General features: G+C 37.1%; 1 non-coding gene across 1 annotated transcript; it reads right to left on the bottom strand.

Moving 5' to 3' along the window:
* Positions 1 to 16,383: 16,383 nt before the first annotated feature.
* Positions 16,384 to 16,490, bottom strand: LOC124525305 (U6 spliceosomal RNA). Its single transcript, XR_006965489.1, has one exon. It is a non-coding gene; the product is annotated as a U6 spliceosomal RNA (small nuclear RNA).
* Between the last annotated feature and the right edge of the window lie 251 nt (positions 16,491 to 16,741).

The following is a 16,741-nucleotide window of genomic DNA, read 5'->3' as shown; positions in this document are numbered from 1 at the left end:
CACTATAGCTGAACAAAGAACTAGTCTGAGACACCAATCAATCACTTCAATATGGAGGTCTTTAGCTGTGTGAAACTCAGTCACATATAAACTGAATGTCTATGTAACTGTTAATTTATCATTCAGGCCAAAGGCACTTCCTACAATCATTTTCAAATTCTTCTGCTGAGCTAGAACTTTGCCACATCTGCTATTGCCGGCACTTTTTTGCTTTCTTGCCTTGGTGCCTGCTGTTCTTTCTTCGTGAAATGCCCTTCCAGTCTTTTTCATTTGGGGAATGTATATTCACTTTCTAAATTCTATGTCAAAGATCATCCCTACCTTTCCTGTGCTCCCAGGCAGAAATGGTTGTTGCTGAGGGGCTCTGTTAAAAGTCAGGCTAGCATTGGTACCTTTAATCATCCCAAAGCACTGTGACTTCCTTGAGTTGAGGGGTTGTTTCTTGTTCATTTCTGTATCCTTGGTGCTTTGTACAGGTCTACACATTCATAAGGGTAGAACTCACTCCCCTCTAACCATAGGGTAGAAATGTTTTAGTTGTCCAGATTTTAGATAATGATGATATTTGTTAAAAAGGGATCTGTTAAAAACACATGCTCTGGATTTTTGGTTTCATATAGTTTTTCCCGTTTTCATACAATCTGAGGGTAAATGTGGGGGAATTTATGTTGCTTTCAAATAAGCTGTACTCCATAATCAGCAATATCTTCCTTTCGAGTAGAATATATGACTGGCATTTTGCCATGTAGGTGAAGAGAGAGAGGTTCAGACATGGCTGAGAAAGCCAGTGTAAGCTGAATAAAAAGAAGAATGGGATCAAAAAGGCAGACTGTTGTCTTTAGTACAAAATGATGTTTCTTAAAATTGGGTGTGTTGCCCAAAGCTGCCTTCAGGCAGGTTTTACTTATGTAAACTGCATATATTCAGAATCTAGATTTCGACTGACCTTAGCTTCAAAGACAGGTATTTTTATGTGAATAAGCTCTTTCATCCATTTATTAGATCAATCATCAGTTTTCTTAACAATTAAGGCACATTTATCTCTCTGCATTCTTTTAAATATAGTAGAAGAAAAACAGAGTTCTGAATTAATCTAGTTCCTCTCAGTACTTTGTAGTTTAAAGAATTCCCTTAAAATTAAAAAAAAATCCACATAATTTGTACAAAAATTTTAAAATGTAAATCAGCAGAGGCACCTAGGTGGCTCAGTCAGTTAAATGCCCGACATCAGCTCAGGTCGTGAGCTCACAGCTTGTGAGTTTGAGCCCCATAATTGGGTTCTCTGCTATCAGCACAGAGCCTGCTTTGAATACTCTGTACTCTCTGCACTCTCTGCCTCTCCCCCAATCGCTCTCTCTCTCTCAAAAATAAACATTTGAAAAAAAATGTAAATCAGCAAAACACACACCTATAATATTGATATCTGGAGATAACCACTGTTAATGTATTTATTGGCTCATTTATCAACAGATATTTCTTGGTGTATAAACTTATTTCTAGAGATTTTTGTTGAATTTATATATACACTCCACACATTTTTATTCACAGAAATGGAATCATAATAATAATATCCTTAATGTACTATCAGTACTTAATGTACTATTTGTACACTTTTATTCCAGCCATTCTGTTGTATGATTATTTAACCAGTTCATTATTGTTACTTAGGCTGTTTCTAAAGTTTTATTATTATAACAAAGATGCAAGGAACATGCTGTAGATACTTCTCTGTCTTCTTGTCCAATTTTTTCTTTAGGAAAATTTTTAAATGAAAAATTCTGGCAAAAAAAAGGAATGTGATTTTTAAAGATTTTGGTGCATTTGGCTAATTTTTGCTCAGAAAGATTTTGAGTGCCTGTTTTTTCCATACTTTTACCAATATGTTATCAATCTTTAAAACTTTTGCTAATATGATATTTAAAAAAATTATACATTGTTACAGCTTTTATTGACTTATTGTGTTGAACATTTCTTTATATTTGTTGTGCATCCAGGATTCTTCCTTCATGAATTGCCTGTATACTTTTTTGCCCCACCTTTAAAATTGGAGTTATTGCTTATTCTTATTGGTTTATAAAAACTCAATATATATTAAAGACATTAACTTCCCCATGTAGTAAAGATAGTCCTAAGACATTAATGTTTTATTTATTATTTTTTTGTCTATTACTCTTATATTACTCATTAGAGAACTTTCATGAAAAACAAAGGAGAAGTCATAATATTGTTTTTAATGTTGAATTTTTTTTCTGAAGACTTCTGATTTGTTTTTCCTTTCAGGGTATGTAAATTGAAAGCCAGAAAAGTGCTGATCAAACTGAAGATCTAGATATGAAATCCAAAAAGCAATATGCTCAAGTCCCTTTCTAACAAAAGGGCTTCATTTTCACTTCTGTATTCTCCTTTTGGTACTATGTGACACCATGTGAAGATATTTCTATAAAAGGTAAATGTTTATATGCTAAGGGAATATTTGTACAGTTCCACAGTTTGTTGGATTTTGAAGAAATGAGTAGTGGTGATATTCAATATGTTTGGGAAGGATTTTCTTTGCAGCTCTGGATAAGAAATATGTACTTGGGTATTCTTGTAACCCAGGCAGAGAGATGGACTCTTCCAGCACATAAGAAGAAACATGACTCCAGGGCAAAAGTTTTCTCTATCAGGTCTTGAAATAGGAATGGATTCTCTTTCCTACTCATTCTCTTCCTCCCCACTTTCTCCTTCTCCTTTTCCCATTCCTCTTTTCTCTTTCTTTCTTTCTTTCTTTCTTTCTTTCTTTCTTTTTCTTGTTTTCAGTCAGGTTATCATGAATAGATTTTTGTGTTACTTTTTCATCCAAATGAAATATTTCCATTTCATCTCATTTTTTTTGTTCTTAATATGAATTTGTTTAAAGTAATATATATTCTCTTCTATCTCAGTTCTTTGTTTCTTAGACTTGGATGACCTTTCAGTCCAATAGAATTATTCAAATATTGACTGTTATTTCAATAGGGATAGAATTATTAAGTATATATGCATGTTTTAGCCTTTAAAAAAACTTAAATTTTGGGGCTCCTGGGTGGTTCAGTCAGTTAAGCAATTCGACTTCAGCTCAGGTCATGATCTCACAGTCTATGAGTTCGAGCCCGACATCAGGCTCTGTGCTGACAGCTCAGAGCCTGGAGCCTGCTTGGGATTCTGTGTCTCCCTCTCTTCTGCCTCTCTTTCACTCGTGCTCTTTCTCTCTCTCTCAAAATATATAAACACTAAAAAATTTCTTTAAAAAGTTATATTTTCCCATCATTCACATTATGTGTGTTAGCAATACAGCCTGGGGAAGTCTCACTCTGTTTGAGCACCATCTGAAGTCTTGAAGGAAATTACCAAAAAAAGTTTTCTTCAGCCTAGAGGAAGAGCTGATATTCTATCTACAGCATTTTGAAAACAGAACCTCCAGGGTTGCCTGGGTGGCTCTGTTGGTTAAGCATCTGACTCTCCGTTTCGGCTCAGGTCATGATCTCACGGTTTGTGAGTTCAGATCTCACGGTTCATGGGTTCAAGAACCCTGTTGGGCTCTGCGCTGACAGTGCAGAACCTTCTTGGGATTCTCTCTGCCCCTCCCCTACCCGCACTTTCTCTCAAAATAAATAAATAAACTTAAAAAAAATAGAACCTCCACAAAAACTTGTGTCAAAAGAGGTAGCTATAGCAATGAACAGTTAGAGAACATTCATGGAATGGTTAAGAGTTCATGATACTTAGCCAGCTATCTTTATGCAGAGCATTTTATCTTTAGTGGACTCTGATTTTTTTCTTCAAAATATTATATACAAAATTTCATAAAAGTAGGGCTATAGTTAGTGTATTACAAAAAAGTCTTACTTTTTCCTCTTTGCGAGGTATCTGTATTAGAACACTAATCCATGCTGGTTGGGACCATGTCTCATCTATGGCCTAAGCCTAGTATTTCTAAATTCTCATCAGATCATAATCTTTGGGATTCAGGAATAAGAGATCAAAATTCCCAGGAATTCTCAAGAATTCCTGAAATCATATGTTGTTTTTGTCTTTAAAGTACTTCCAAACATTCTTCATATTCTTTACTCATTATTATAGACATCTAAACATTTAATGGGTAAAAAGTAGTAAGTTTGATAGTATTTACTATGAACTTTTTTTGCCTACAGCAAATATTCAAATGCTGTAAAATACCTGCCAACATTATTGGGTAGTATTCAGATGATGTAACATTTAGAACTCTCTCTTTGTTTAAGTTTACTTATTTATTTTGAGAGAGAGAGAGAGAGAGAATGCATGCGAGTGGGGCAGGGGCAGAGAGAGAGAGAGAATCCTAAGCAGTTTCTGCACTGTCAGTATGGAGTCTGAAGTGGGGCCTGACCCCATGAATCTTGAGACCATGACCTGAGGCTAACTGACTGAGCCACCCAGGTGCCCCTAGAGCTCTTAATACTACACAGAATCATATCTCAAAATTGCCAATTTAAAAACTTATATTGCTTCCAAAACTTGTTATTTCTTGGGATACCACTCATAAGATTTGTTTATTCTGTGTGTATAAATGTACTAATGTACATTTGTACTAATGTACTAATGTACTAAATGTATTTATTTTATTCACAAAAACGACTCATTCTTAGCATCAGGCAGCATCATGAATGTTGACTTTTAATATGGCATACAAGCCAGACTGATGGATTAGATCTTGACCTCTTCTTCCCTCTGTGTTCCTGTTCAGCAGAGATGGACTTTAACCTTCAACTCTGTGCATTAACATTCCCTGCTTCTGCTTTCCACCTAATGTCAGTGAAGTTTTTTAAATCAGAACACCTCTACAGTGATGGCCACATTTTAATTCTTGTAGAAGAATTAGTATATTCCTAATTTCTCAACAGATTTTTCTTGAGATTTAGAAAAAAACACACAAATCTCTCAAGATCTACTACAAAGGAGTTCCCCCATGGATGCACTACCCAAGCCTGACTCTTCCAGGGTGGACCAAGGCTGCTCCTTGAAGACCCACATTGGGTGGAAGGCAGAGTGACATGACAGGGCCACACAGATTGGGGTTCAGGAGCCCCAGATTTTAATCCTGGGTGCTCTACTGACAATAGTCGTGTAACCTGGAGGCAGTTTTCTAACTTCTCAGATCTTCCACTTGCACATATTTGAAATGAAGGGCTCTTGTTTGTTAGTTTAAGAGAAACTGATGGTGTGTAGGAGAAAAAAATAACATTCTATTTTTGTGAGGCCTCAAGGTCACTGCGAGGGGCAGGAGAACAAAGATCTGGCAGGAAAGTCTCCTTGGGTAGAGAGTGGGTTCTGATAAACCCCCAAGGAGAAGCTGCTGGCTGGTGGTCCTTCTTTTGTATTTTCCTGCGTGTGCTCCAGCCAGTGGTGCAATTGGAAACTGGGGGCTGCAGCCAGGAGCAGACCCCAGCAATCTGACTAGTTAACCTGACTTGCCTTTCATTCAGACATTTTAGGATTCTTTGTGATAAATCCAGACCAGAAATAAACTTTATTGGTTAGTATACCAAATAATGATAAAATAATAAAAAATCTCTACCGTAGGACCAAGTTCCTAAGCTGAAAACAGCAACAGCTATTATCACTTTGAATGTTTTTGGAGATTTGATGGACCATGGTGGTGTGGGAGAGCAGTATGCTTTTCCTCATAAAGGTAAAGGGGTTGGTGGTAAGTATATTTCAGTGAAAATTAATAATAAATGTTAATTTGTTTCTGAGACAACACATGTTCTTTAATGTAGTTAGGTGCTGCTGTTTGCTTATCTAGGTTTATCAAGTTAACTTGTTTCAAGTAGGAGGGTCCCTGAACAGTGCAGGAGGAGATAGATTAGAAAAATATTTTGGGAAAGAGATAACTAGCTTACATTACCTTTGAATGTTTAAATTGCTATAAAGCGTTTACCATCCACAAAAGAATTAAAACTTCTTGGTGAACAGTCTCAATTTCACAAATATAATTAAAGTAGGTTACATATCACATACACACACACACACACACACACATCATATTCCTCCTTCCAGTGTCTGAAGTCTGCCCAGAGAGCCTCCAGGTCATCAAGCACTTCCTGAATATTTCTGCAACACCTTATTCTTTGCCCATCAGAGCAGAAATCCAAAAAACTGCATGTTCTTTGTGAGTACAGGTCACATGGCTGGCTGTCTATTTCATGGCTGTATCCTCACCAGAATGAATACACAGAGAGTAACATAGAGAATGAACTCAATACATATTTACTGTGGGCCAGATGCTGGGCCAGATATATCACAGACAAAATCTTACTCAATTCTTTCAACAACTTTTTAGGATAGGAATTATCATCCCAATTCTACTGATGAAGAAACTGAGGCCTTGAGAAACTAAATAATTCATGGATAATAACAGGGCTACAGCCAGTTCTTTAATATGGCCCACTGGCCATGTGAGTGCATTTACTGATTCAAAGACATGAAGGACACATTCACTGACCTCAAAGATCTTACTCTTGAGTAAAATAATTCTATGTATATATCCAGTCATAGTCACTAATTCTTGGGAATAAAATACAACACCTGCTTTGTTCTTGAGAGATTTTTAAAGAGGCACTCTTTAGAAACATTTTGCATAATAAAATTTTTCCATAGGTTTCCTGCAGGTGGGGTAACTCTTGCCTTTGTAATTTTGTTACACATTTTTCAAGAGGATACCACATATTTGAGCTTGGTTTACTGGCTGATTCTTTATAGCTCTTTGACATTTACTGGTCTTTCTTAAAATTAGTATCTTTAAATTTTGATTTTATTAAAACCTGCTCAAAGCAACTTAAACTAAAAAGCTTAGCATAATCAAATTATATGGCTACACAGAACACACGCTAACACATTTGTAGTTAAATATTTCATGATTATTTTTTGTAGTAGGTGCTGAAAGTAGCTTATAAGGTGATATAATAAATTGCAGAAGGATGAAATCAACAGCATTTTGGAAGAGAGGCATTTTCTAAGTTTTTGTTTAAATTCAGTTACTTAACATATAGTGCAATATTAGGTTCAGTAGTAGAATTTTGTGATTCATCACTTACATACAACACCCAGTGCTCATCACAAGTGTATTCCTTCATACCCATCACCCATTTAACCCATCCCCAGCCTACCTCCCCTCCAACAAACCTGTTTGTTCTCTATAGTTAAGAGCCTGTTTTATGTTTTATTTTTTAAAGAATTTTTTAATGTTTTTATTTTTGAGAGACAGAGCATGAGCAGGGGATGGGCAGAGAGAGAGGGAGACACAGAATCTGAAGCACACTCCAGGATCCAAGCTGTCTGCACAGAACTTGACGCAGGGCTCGAACTCACAAACCGCGAAATCATGGCCTGAGCCGAAGTCTGACTCTTAACCAACTGAGCCACCCACGTGCCCCAAGAGCCTGTTTTATAGTTTGTATCTTTTTTCCCCATGTTCATCTGTTTTGTTTTTTTATAACATTTTTTAAAGTTTATTTATTTTTGAGAGAGAGAGAGAGCAAGTGGGGTAGGGGCAGAGAGAGAGGGAGACAAAGAATCTGAAGCAGGCTCCAGGCTCTGAGCTGTTAGCACAGAGCCTGACGTAGGGCTTGAACCCACAAACTGTGAGATCATAACCTGAGCTGAAGTCGGATGCTTAACCCACTGAGCCACCCAGGCATCCCTTGTTTTTTAAATTCCACGTATGAGTGAAATCGTATGGTATTTATCTTCCTCTGACTGACTTATTTCACTCAACGTAATACACTCTACCTCCATCCATGTCATTGCAAATGGCAAGATTTCACTCTTTCTGATGGTTGAGTAATATTCACTTTCTCTATCCATTCATCAGATGGACATTTCAGTTCTTTCCATAATTTGGCTATTGTTAATAGTGCTGCTGTAAACATTGGGGTGCATATGTCCCTCTGATTCAGTATTTTTGTACCATTTCAGTAAATACCTACTAGTGCAATTACCAAATCATAGGGTAGTTCTATTTTTAACTTTTTAAAAAGCTTATTTTATTTATTTTGAGAGAGATAGAGCATGAGTAGGGGAAGGGCAGAGAGATAGGGAGAGAATCCCAAGCCAGTTCCTGCTTGGGGTTCAATCTCATGAACCCTTAGATCATGACCTGAGCCAAAATCAAGAGTCAGTTACTTAACTGACTGAGCCATTAGGAGCCCCTATTTTTAACTTTTTGAGGAACCTCCATACTATTCTCCAGAGTGGCTGCACCAGTTTGCATTCCTACCAACAGTGTAAGAGGGCTCTCCTTTCTCTATATCCTCGCCAACAATTGTTGTTTCCTGTGTTGATAATTTTAACCATTCTGACAGGTGTGAGGTGATATCTCCTTATAGTTTTGATTTGTATTCCCTGATGACGAGTGATGTTGAGCATCTTTTCATGTGTCTGTTAGCCATCTGGATGTCTTCTTTGGAAAAATGTCTATTTATGTCTTCTACCTATTTCTTAACTGGATTATTTGTTTTTGGGGTGTGGAGTTTGATGAGTTCTTTATAGATTTTGGATACTAACCCTTTACAGAAATGTCATTTGCAAATATGGAAAAGAGGCATTTTTTTTAAGAGTTAGTTAGCAGTTGTGGGGGTTTATGGGATCAGGAATCATGAGTGGATGAAAGAGGATTTATAGATAACCCTGTTTCTTGGGGAGAGAATCAAGTCAGGGAAAAGAGTTAAGAGGCTATTCCGGGATGCTAATTGGATATTTAAAAGGGAGGGGGGTGCATGTGTGTGCCTTTCAAAGGACCTGTCTTTTCAACTTTAGACAGAACTTCTGACTTTCATAAGTCCTCCTTCATGACAAGTGCCATACACATGGATTCACCCAGTCATGTTTTGGGCCTGGCTACTATGCTTGCTTCTTGTAAATCCTTGGCTTTGGGCTGAATTTCCCACTCACGAATTTACTCTAGGATGCTGATATTCTAAGCTCTTTCAAGTTGAAGTGTACTAATGTGAGCTGGCATGGTCCATTCACATCTATTTCATTTGATGGACCATGTTTTATCACCTCATGTTTGACCTTAAGTAGCTGACATAGGCCTTTTCCTGGGTCAGGTCAGGATTTTCCTCTTCTGTCTTGCAGCAAATGCTCTTAGGGATTTGATTCTACCTTGCTGATCACAATGGAGCAGTGCAAGTCTGAGGAGGGGTGTCAGCATCCAGAATGGAAAGGAAAGATTGGTATTAAGGAGTACTTCAAATGAAAACTTAACAGGATATTGTAACTAATTGGATGTGGGTGGTGAGAAGAATCTGTAAAAATAGGTTTTGTGCTTCAGAGACTGATGAAATGGTGCTATCTATAATAATATGAGTGGAGTAAGAAGAAGGGCTTATTTTGGGGTAAAAGATATTGACCTTAAGACATCAGTGGGGCATCTTGTCAAGTATGTATAGCAGAAATTTGTGGCTTTACAGTGGAAACATGAAAGAGACAGGTCTGGGATAGAGGCTAGTGATTATTGAAGTTCTATGACTAGAAGAAGTTTCAACTAAAAGAGAAAAGAAGGTGGCTTTAAAATGGAAGCTTAAGGTATGCTCCCACAATGGAATGGCAAGAGGACAGGAGTCTTTGAAGGAGACTAAGCTAACCTTGTGAGAAAGGAAAGAGGACAACCAGCTGAGGGCTTTGTAAGAGAATATGAAGGAAAAGACAGTGCCCAAAAGTAAATGATCAAAAGTAAAGGAATGCAGAAAGCTTGAATGGTAAGAAGACTGACGATTGTATCTAATGGTCGGGAAATTGCTGCTCAGCTGGGAACAGTAGTATCAGGAGAGGGTCAGCCTAGTTTATCTTGAGGCCTTGGAGGAACTGGATTTTGTAGGGGTAGGAAGAAGAAAAGAGCTTAAAATGCTATCCTGGTATGAACGTGAAACCAGCATGTATGGCCATGAAGAATGGGCTATCATGTGTGTCAACAGGGATGGTAATACATAACTAAACTTGAGACAGAAAGTTCTATCTCCATAAAGTTAGTATTCTTTAGCCACTAAGCAAAATAGAGTACAAAGGTTGGAAGCCAAAGAGATTGTAATGGTCTCATAATATAAAGTTAACCATACATAGTTATTGTTATAATTTAATCTATTTATTTTAATCCAACAACTCAGCACATTTCCAAGAATAAGCAAAAGCTGTTATACAAATTTGTACAAACTTAAGATCCAGGGCCAGAAAGACTAGGTCCAAAGATTTCAGTTGGAAAGGACAGTGAACACAAATGTTAAAGAGTGAAACTGTATTCTTAGCCTGAAATGCATTCCTTGGCCTTCCCTGTGCTAATAGTATCAGTGTTTGTGCAGCTGCCATTGACACTGAAGCAGGCACACACATTAGCATTTGATTAGAAATCTGTATCACATACATGGCTGATGATGGGCACCAACTTCAGCTGCACTTAACTTATGACACAAGTGAATGTGGGCAGGGATCTGACAGCTACAGAAAGAACACTACCTCTTCCTCTTCACTGGGCAAGTAGAATGACACATTGTCACTTAACCTCTGGGTTTCATTTCCTCATCAGAAAAATGAGGGAGTTGGATGAGATTATCTGTCTTCTCCTTCCAGAAGTAAAGTTCTGTAATTCTCTGACTCTAAGATTCATCTTTTTATATCCATTGAAGAATTAAAAGTTCACTACAAGATGTCTGCTGAACTTTTGATAAATTTATGTTTGAGAATAGGATGGATGAGTACAGTTTTTGCAAGCAGACAAACATTTATGTAGAATGGTAGTCTTTAAAATTACTAATTTTGTACGTCCATTGTTAAAAAATGGAGCACAAACTTCAATTATTATATGCATATTTATTTATAAGTTATATGCATATATTGCTGGGTTTATAAAAATATTAAAAAATGGATACCAAAAAATGACAGACGTACAGCATAACAATAAAAATAAGTCAAAAGCAAACTTCTAGGGATTTCCCTCAACATTACATCTAAAGTATGATTTTGTACACTCCCTAGGACAAATACAATGTACTTTGGAGATGATTTTGAATAGGTATTTGCTATCTTAACACTAAAGACTTAATAGTGTGGGAAATAACTTTTCCACATTAGCAATTATTTTATTTGATAAGAAAGTCTTTCTAAAACCTAAATATATTAAATTATGAAATAAGAGGAAATTAATAAAACATGGTCATTGCTTGCTTTTCTAAAAGACAAATACTTCCAGACAGCATATCTGATAGTAACACCTGGAAGGTAAATCTGATTTTTACCAGCAACGTTAGCAGAAGAATCTGATTTCACATGAGGAAAAACCAGGATAATAACCAAAAATCCCACGCACTACATTTGATTGAAAATAATCAAGTAAGAAACTTGAGTGTTACCACCTCTGTGGTGTAATTACTATTATTAAGCACCAGAGGGTTATTTCTGTCAACAGGACTACCTGCTTAGTAGCCATCTAATTTTCCTTGCTACCTTTTGCCAACACTGAGATTGTCCTTGTGCTGTCAGCTGTATCTCTGATATAGCTTTGAATGTTTATGTTTGAGATTTTAGACTATGTAGAATAGATTCACATACTATCCTATTATAGACAGGGACATTCATTGGGGTCTAAGCTATCTAAATTGCTAACAATCTTCAATGCTAATTCACCTAATTCTACTGTTAGAACTAGAAGAGGCAAGAATGATTTTTCTGACTGGTCAAATATGTACGGCAAATGGTGGAAAATAAGGGTAGGCCTACAGGTCATAACTTTAAACAAATCTAAATAACTTGAATCAGATAAGAAGAAATGATTCACATCTACCATAACAAACATAAGACACATATCTATACTATCTCATGGTTTTAAGAAGGCATTGAACTTGTTGGCCCTTTACTCTAGAAAACAGTAGTTTAATATCAACTCTGTTAAAAATAAATTGCCCTTTTTAGCCAATATTATTCATTATATAAATAAATAAATAAATAAATAAATGAATAAATAAATAAATGCATTTGTTCAAGTAATTGATTTTCTGTATTAGGATTCATCCCCAAAGCATGGTAACTCACTTTCAGCAAAACAGGACTGACAAGAGAGGCTGGACCTGGGTCTGTTCAGGGATCCTTCATCCCGGGCTGAAGAGCACAAAGTCAGGGGACACCTTTGTGGCTCATTTGGTTGAGTGCCCGACTCTTCATTTGGGCTCAGGTCGTGATCTCATGGTTCGTGAGACTGAGCCCCATTTTGGACTCTGTGCTAATAGCACAGAAACTGCTTCAGATTATCTCTCCCTTTCTCTCTGTCCCTCCCTTGTTTTCATGCACACATTTGCTCTCCTCCCTTTCAAAATAAATAAATAAAGTTAAACAAAAAAAGAGAGATACAAAGTCAGTTCAGGAACCATATGGATTTCCATGGGTCAACCCTGATTCATTCTGATCTGCCCTGACCCATCCTTACCTGCTGTGGTCCATCTTTCTCATTCCCAATTGAGAAGGAGAATGAGGAAGTGCTTTTAACTGCAGTCAGGATTGATTCAGGTACAGAAGAAGGGTAGTATATAGCATTTAGTGTTTTATGAACAAAATAATACCTTCCAAGTTCTATTGCACAGAACTTGAAGGCCTCAGTTGGAGACCTATAAATGGCAGAATAAAAGTTTTTGTGGGAATGTACTTTTGCCATCCATTTATATCTTGTTCTGTATTTGGAAGGGCTGGAAGGATAAAATTTGCATTTCTCAGATTCCTTTGCAGCTAGGATTTTGGATGTATTATGATATGCAATTGAAAGAAAATTTAAAAGTAAAAGGAAATTAAAGGCTATCTTTTTGCAGCAGTGGCAGCTGACAGCCAAGCTCTGGACTCTCCATTTCCCTGTCTAGTCAGCAGCTTCATTACTGGGAGGGAGCCAAGTTTGTGTCAAATGCATTAGTAGTAGCAGTAATTGGCTAAAATCTGGTTCATAGCTGACCTTAAAACCAAAAGACCTGTGACTTATGCTTTTCTAATCCTTCCAATTATTGTGTAATCACCTGGTTTCCTGTATTAAATCCTTTTCTGCTGGAAATACCTAGATGGTCTCTGTGTTCTGTATTAAATCCAGAGACAGAGAAATGTTTGACCCATATATATCTCTGAAGGCAACCTCTATGTGGGTTGGAATGACTATGTTTGGGCACAACTACAAGCTTATTGGTTTTCAGATCAATATGTGTTTTGCCACAGTAGATCTTTGCTGGGAAGTTAAAACTTTGAATACATGTTCTCTAACACCTATTAAAACTCAATTTACAAAACATACATGTTTGAGATAGATAGGTTAATTCTTCCTTCCTCTATTTCTTTAAGCTCTATTCCTGCATTAAAATTTCAAATGAAGTTATTGCAAGTTAAGTAAAGGACTTTCAAATGGCCCTTACATAACAATTAGAGTGACCAATTTCTATTAGCATTTATAGCCAGAAAAAAACATTTGTTTCCCTTGATAATTTTTTTATTTAATTTTTTTTAATGTTTATTTATTTTTGAGAGAGAGAGAGAGACAGAGCATGCGCAGGAAAGGGGCAGAGGGAGACACAGAACCTGAAGTAGGCTCCAGGTTCTGAGCTGTAAGCACAGAGCTCAACACAGGGCTCGAACCCACAAACTGCAAAATCACCACCTGCGCTGAAGTGGGATGCTTAACTGCTTAACCGACTGAGCCACCCAGGTGCCCCTCTTTTGGTAATTTGATAATAAGAATGCTATAACCTTTCTTTCCCTTATTTTGCTCTGAGTCTCAAAAGCTCAAAGTCAAATTGGAAATTAACTATAGCACTCTTCTTGGAAAAATCATTTTTATTCTATTTCCTCTTGGTTTCTGATCATGTATCTTTATTTTAACTATTACATGAATTAAGAAATATATATATGGAATTTACTTAGAAGTAAGGAGTAAAGGATATCTGTACAATACATTAAAAACCAGAACCATTTTCTTCCCACTTTGTTTTAGTAACTGCTTTTAGCCTCATTGCTCTTCCATATGTAAAGTCTAACAGTATCATTTTATCTTTACCAGACACTGATGCAAAATCCTCTTGGATGGTGTGCTGTATACAGGAAATAAGAGCTCTAAGAAACTCTTCTGAAAACCAATTATTTTCTCAATGCTTTACAATGTTTTAGTCCTAAAGCTGATTCACAAAAATGTGTGATTCAAAGTGAAGCAAACGAGTATTATAAACAACAAAGAGTTAACCTTAAAAGTGAGAGTAAAAATGAAACATGAAAATCCCTCTCAGCTTTTTTCTTTCTAATATTCTCCTCACACAATTTCCTGTTAGTCTCTCTGGCTTTTCTGAGAGATATTATTTTCCTTTCCAGTACCAATTTCAGCAGTGATGGCCTAAAAGGTTCTGGTGCCCCAAGTGAGACTAGATTATAGGACTCCATATGGGGTCAAAGATAGGAGGGTTCTTAAGGATTTTTACCAACAAAATAAAAGCGGTGGGGTTTCACTTCACTTCAAAGTAAAGATACCAATACAAGCAAATGCTCCTCTTGTCATATTGATAAAGAAAGAGAAAGACCCCTCCTGTCATTCCGGTGGGGTCACTGACGACTTGAGTGGGAAATTGAACTATAAACTGGGTGTTTTGTGAAATTCTCTGATGAGTATATGCCAAGTGGAGTGGAGAACACACACATACACACACACACACACACACACACACACACACACACACTTTTGAGATTGAGAAAGAGATTCTTATGTGTTTAACAATACATGACTTTTAGTAGATGACTAGGAGGTAATAATATAAGCGCCAGAAGCTTCTGGGAAAGAGTTCACCATCAACCTCAAGTTTACCTCCTGTTGTGACACAGGAATTAAGTGATCACAGAGGGGAGGTAAGGAGCAATGAGAAATACACTATCTCCTGTCCATTTTTTTCTTTTTGAAGGAGTCTTGTTTTCTGGGAGTCCCTGTATCTTTCTGGAGGACCAGTAAGCAAAGGGGCTCCTAGACTTCTATCTTTGCCTTACTATTTACTCTCTCAATATGCACAAGTTGCTTCTAATGACTATTAGTAATCTTGCTCATTGGACAGTGGTAATCGTGAAAGAGGGAGGAAATAATTAGTGCTTTTGAGGATATTGGAGTAGTGACACAGAATGTTTGTATTCAGTTTTCCACTCTGATGTCCAGAAAGCCAAATATGAGTTTCATTAAGAATTGTTTTCCTTCACTTACCAGTATTCTTCTCATTTCCATAATAGGTAGAATCAAGACTAATTCAGAGAAGGCTTGCTTGCTTAGAAACTTGACTTCTTCAGGACCAGGAGAAAATGATACTAAGAGCTATAGCCAGAGGCTCTTTCTGGCTGTGTTCTTAGCTGGCACAGCACAGGTTTTGCAATCTTGATGGCAGACCTCGATGGTGTTCTTGTCACTTCACATCTTTAAACCTTTGCATTTTCATATGAAAAATAGGGATAATGATAGAGTATCTCATACGGTTGTAAGAATTAAATAAAATGATGCAGGTAAAGTGTTTAAAGCCTGGCACATACTTAGACTTCAAACGTGAGCTTCTGAGGCAGTTTCAGGGACTAACTCCTGCTGCTTCCAATATCCTTCTTGTGGTATCTCTTGTTCTCTCTGTACATCTATGCCTTGCTCTCCTCCCTGATGACTGGCTACTTATCCCTATATGTTTTATTTAAAATTTAGAGGGCGTTAATGTGATTAATTGATTAAGCTAATTACTATCTTTTTACTGCGCGGAATCCCTGAAAATCATCTGCCAGCTGAGGGTACTCACAAAGGAAAAATAATATGAGAATATGCTGTTATTACAAGATACTTTATTTGGGGACCATTAAAAATGCCAATCAGTTATTATTAATGCTTCAATAGTCTCCTCTATTAATTAGTCTTGCATATTCAGGACTGAAATTAGGATTATGATATACTTGTGTTATTTTGTTTTATTTTTCTTTCTTCCTCCCTCCCTCCCTCTCTCTCTCTCTCTTTTTCTTTCTTTTCTTTCTTCCTTTCCTTCTTTCTTTCCTTCTTTCCTTCTTTCTTTCTTTCTCTTTCCTTCTTCCTTCCTTCCCTTTCTTTCTTTCTTTCTTTCTTTCTTTCTTTCTATAAAAATGTGGAATGCTTCGGGGCGCCTGGGTGGCGCAGTCGGTTAAGCGTTCGACTTCAGCCAGGTCACGATCTCGCGGTCGGGGAGTTCGAGCCCCACGTCAGGCTCTGGGCTGATGGCTCAGAGCCTGGAGCCTGTTTCCGATTCTGTGTCTCCCTCTCTCTCTGCCCCTCCCCCGTTCATGCTCTGTCTCTCTCTGTCCCAAAAATAAATAAATGTTGAAAAAAAATAAAAAAAAAATGTGGAATGCTTCACAAATTCACGTGTCATCCTGGCACAGGGGCCGTGCTAATCTTCTCTGTATCCTTCCAATTTTAGTATATGTGCTGCCGAAGTGAGCACTATGTATTTATTTTTTTTACTTTAGAGTTTTTTAAAGTTTATTTAAGCAATCTCTCCACTCAGTGTGGGGCTCATATTAGAACCCTGAGATCAAGAGTCACATGCTCTTCTGACTGAGCATGCCAGGTGCCCCTTACTTTAAGTTTTTTTAAACTCCAGTTACCAAACAGCATTATACTAGTTTCAGGTGTACAATATAGTAACAGTCCCATACATCACCTTGTACCCATCACAACAAGTGATCCCCATCA

The sequence above is a fragment of the Lynx rufus genome, unplaced genomic scaffold (genome assembly GCF_022079265.1).
Source record: "Lynx rufus isolate CCGP_SWC_20201006 ecotype Redwood Valley unplaced genomic scaffold, mLynRuf1.p SCAF_4, whole genome shotgun sequence".
NCBI classification, from domain to species: domain Eukaryota; kingdom Metazoa; phylum Chordata; class Mammalia; order Carnivora; family Felidae; genus Lynx; species Lynx rufus.
Note: the sequence above shows the minus strand (reverse complement) of the source record. Positions and strands in the feature narration are given on the sequence as shown.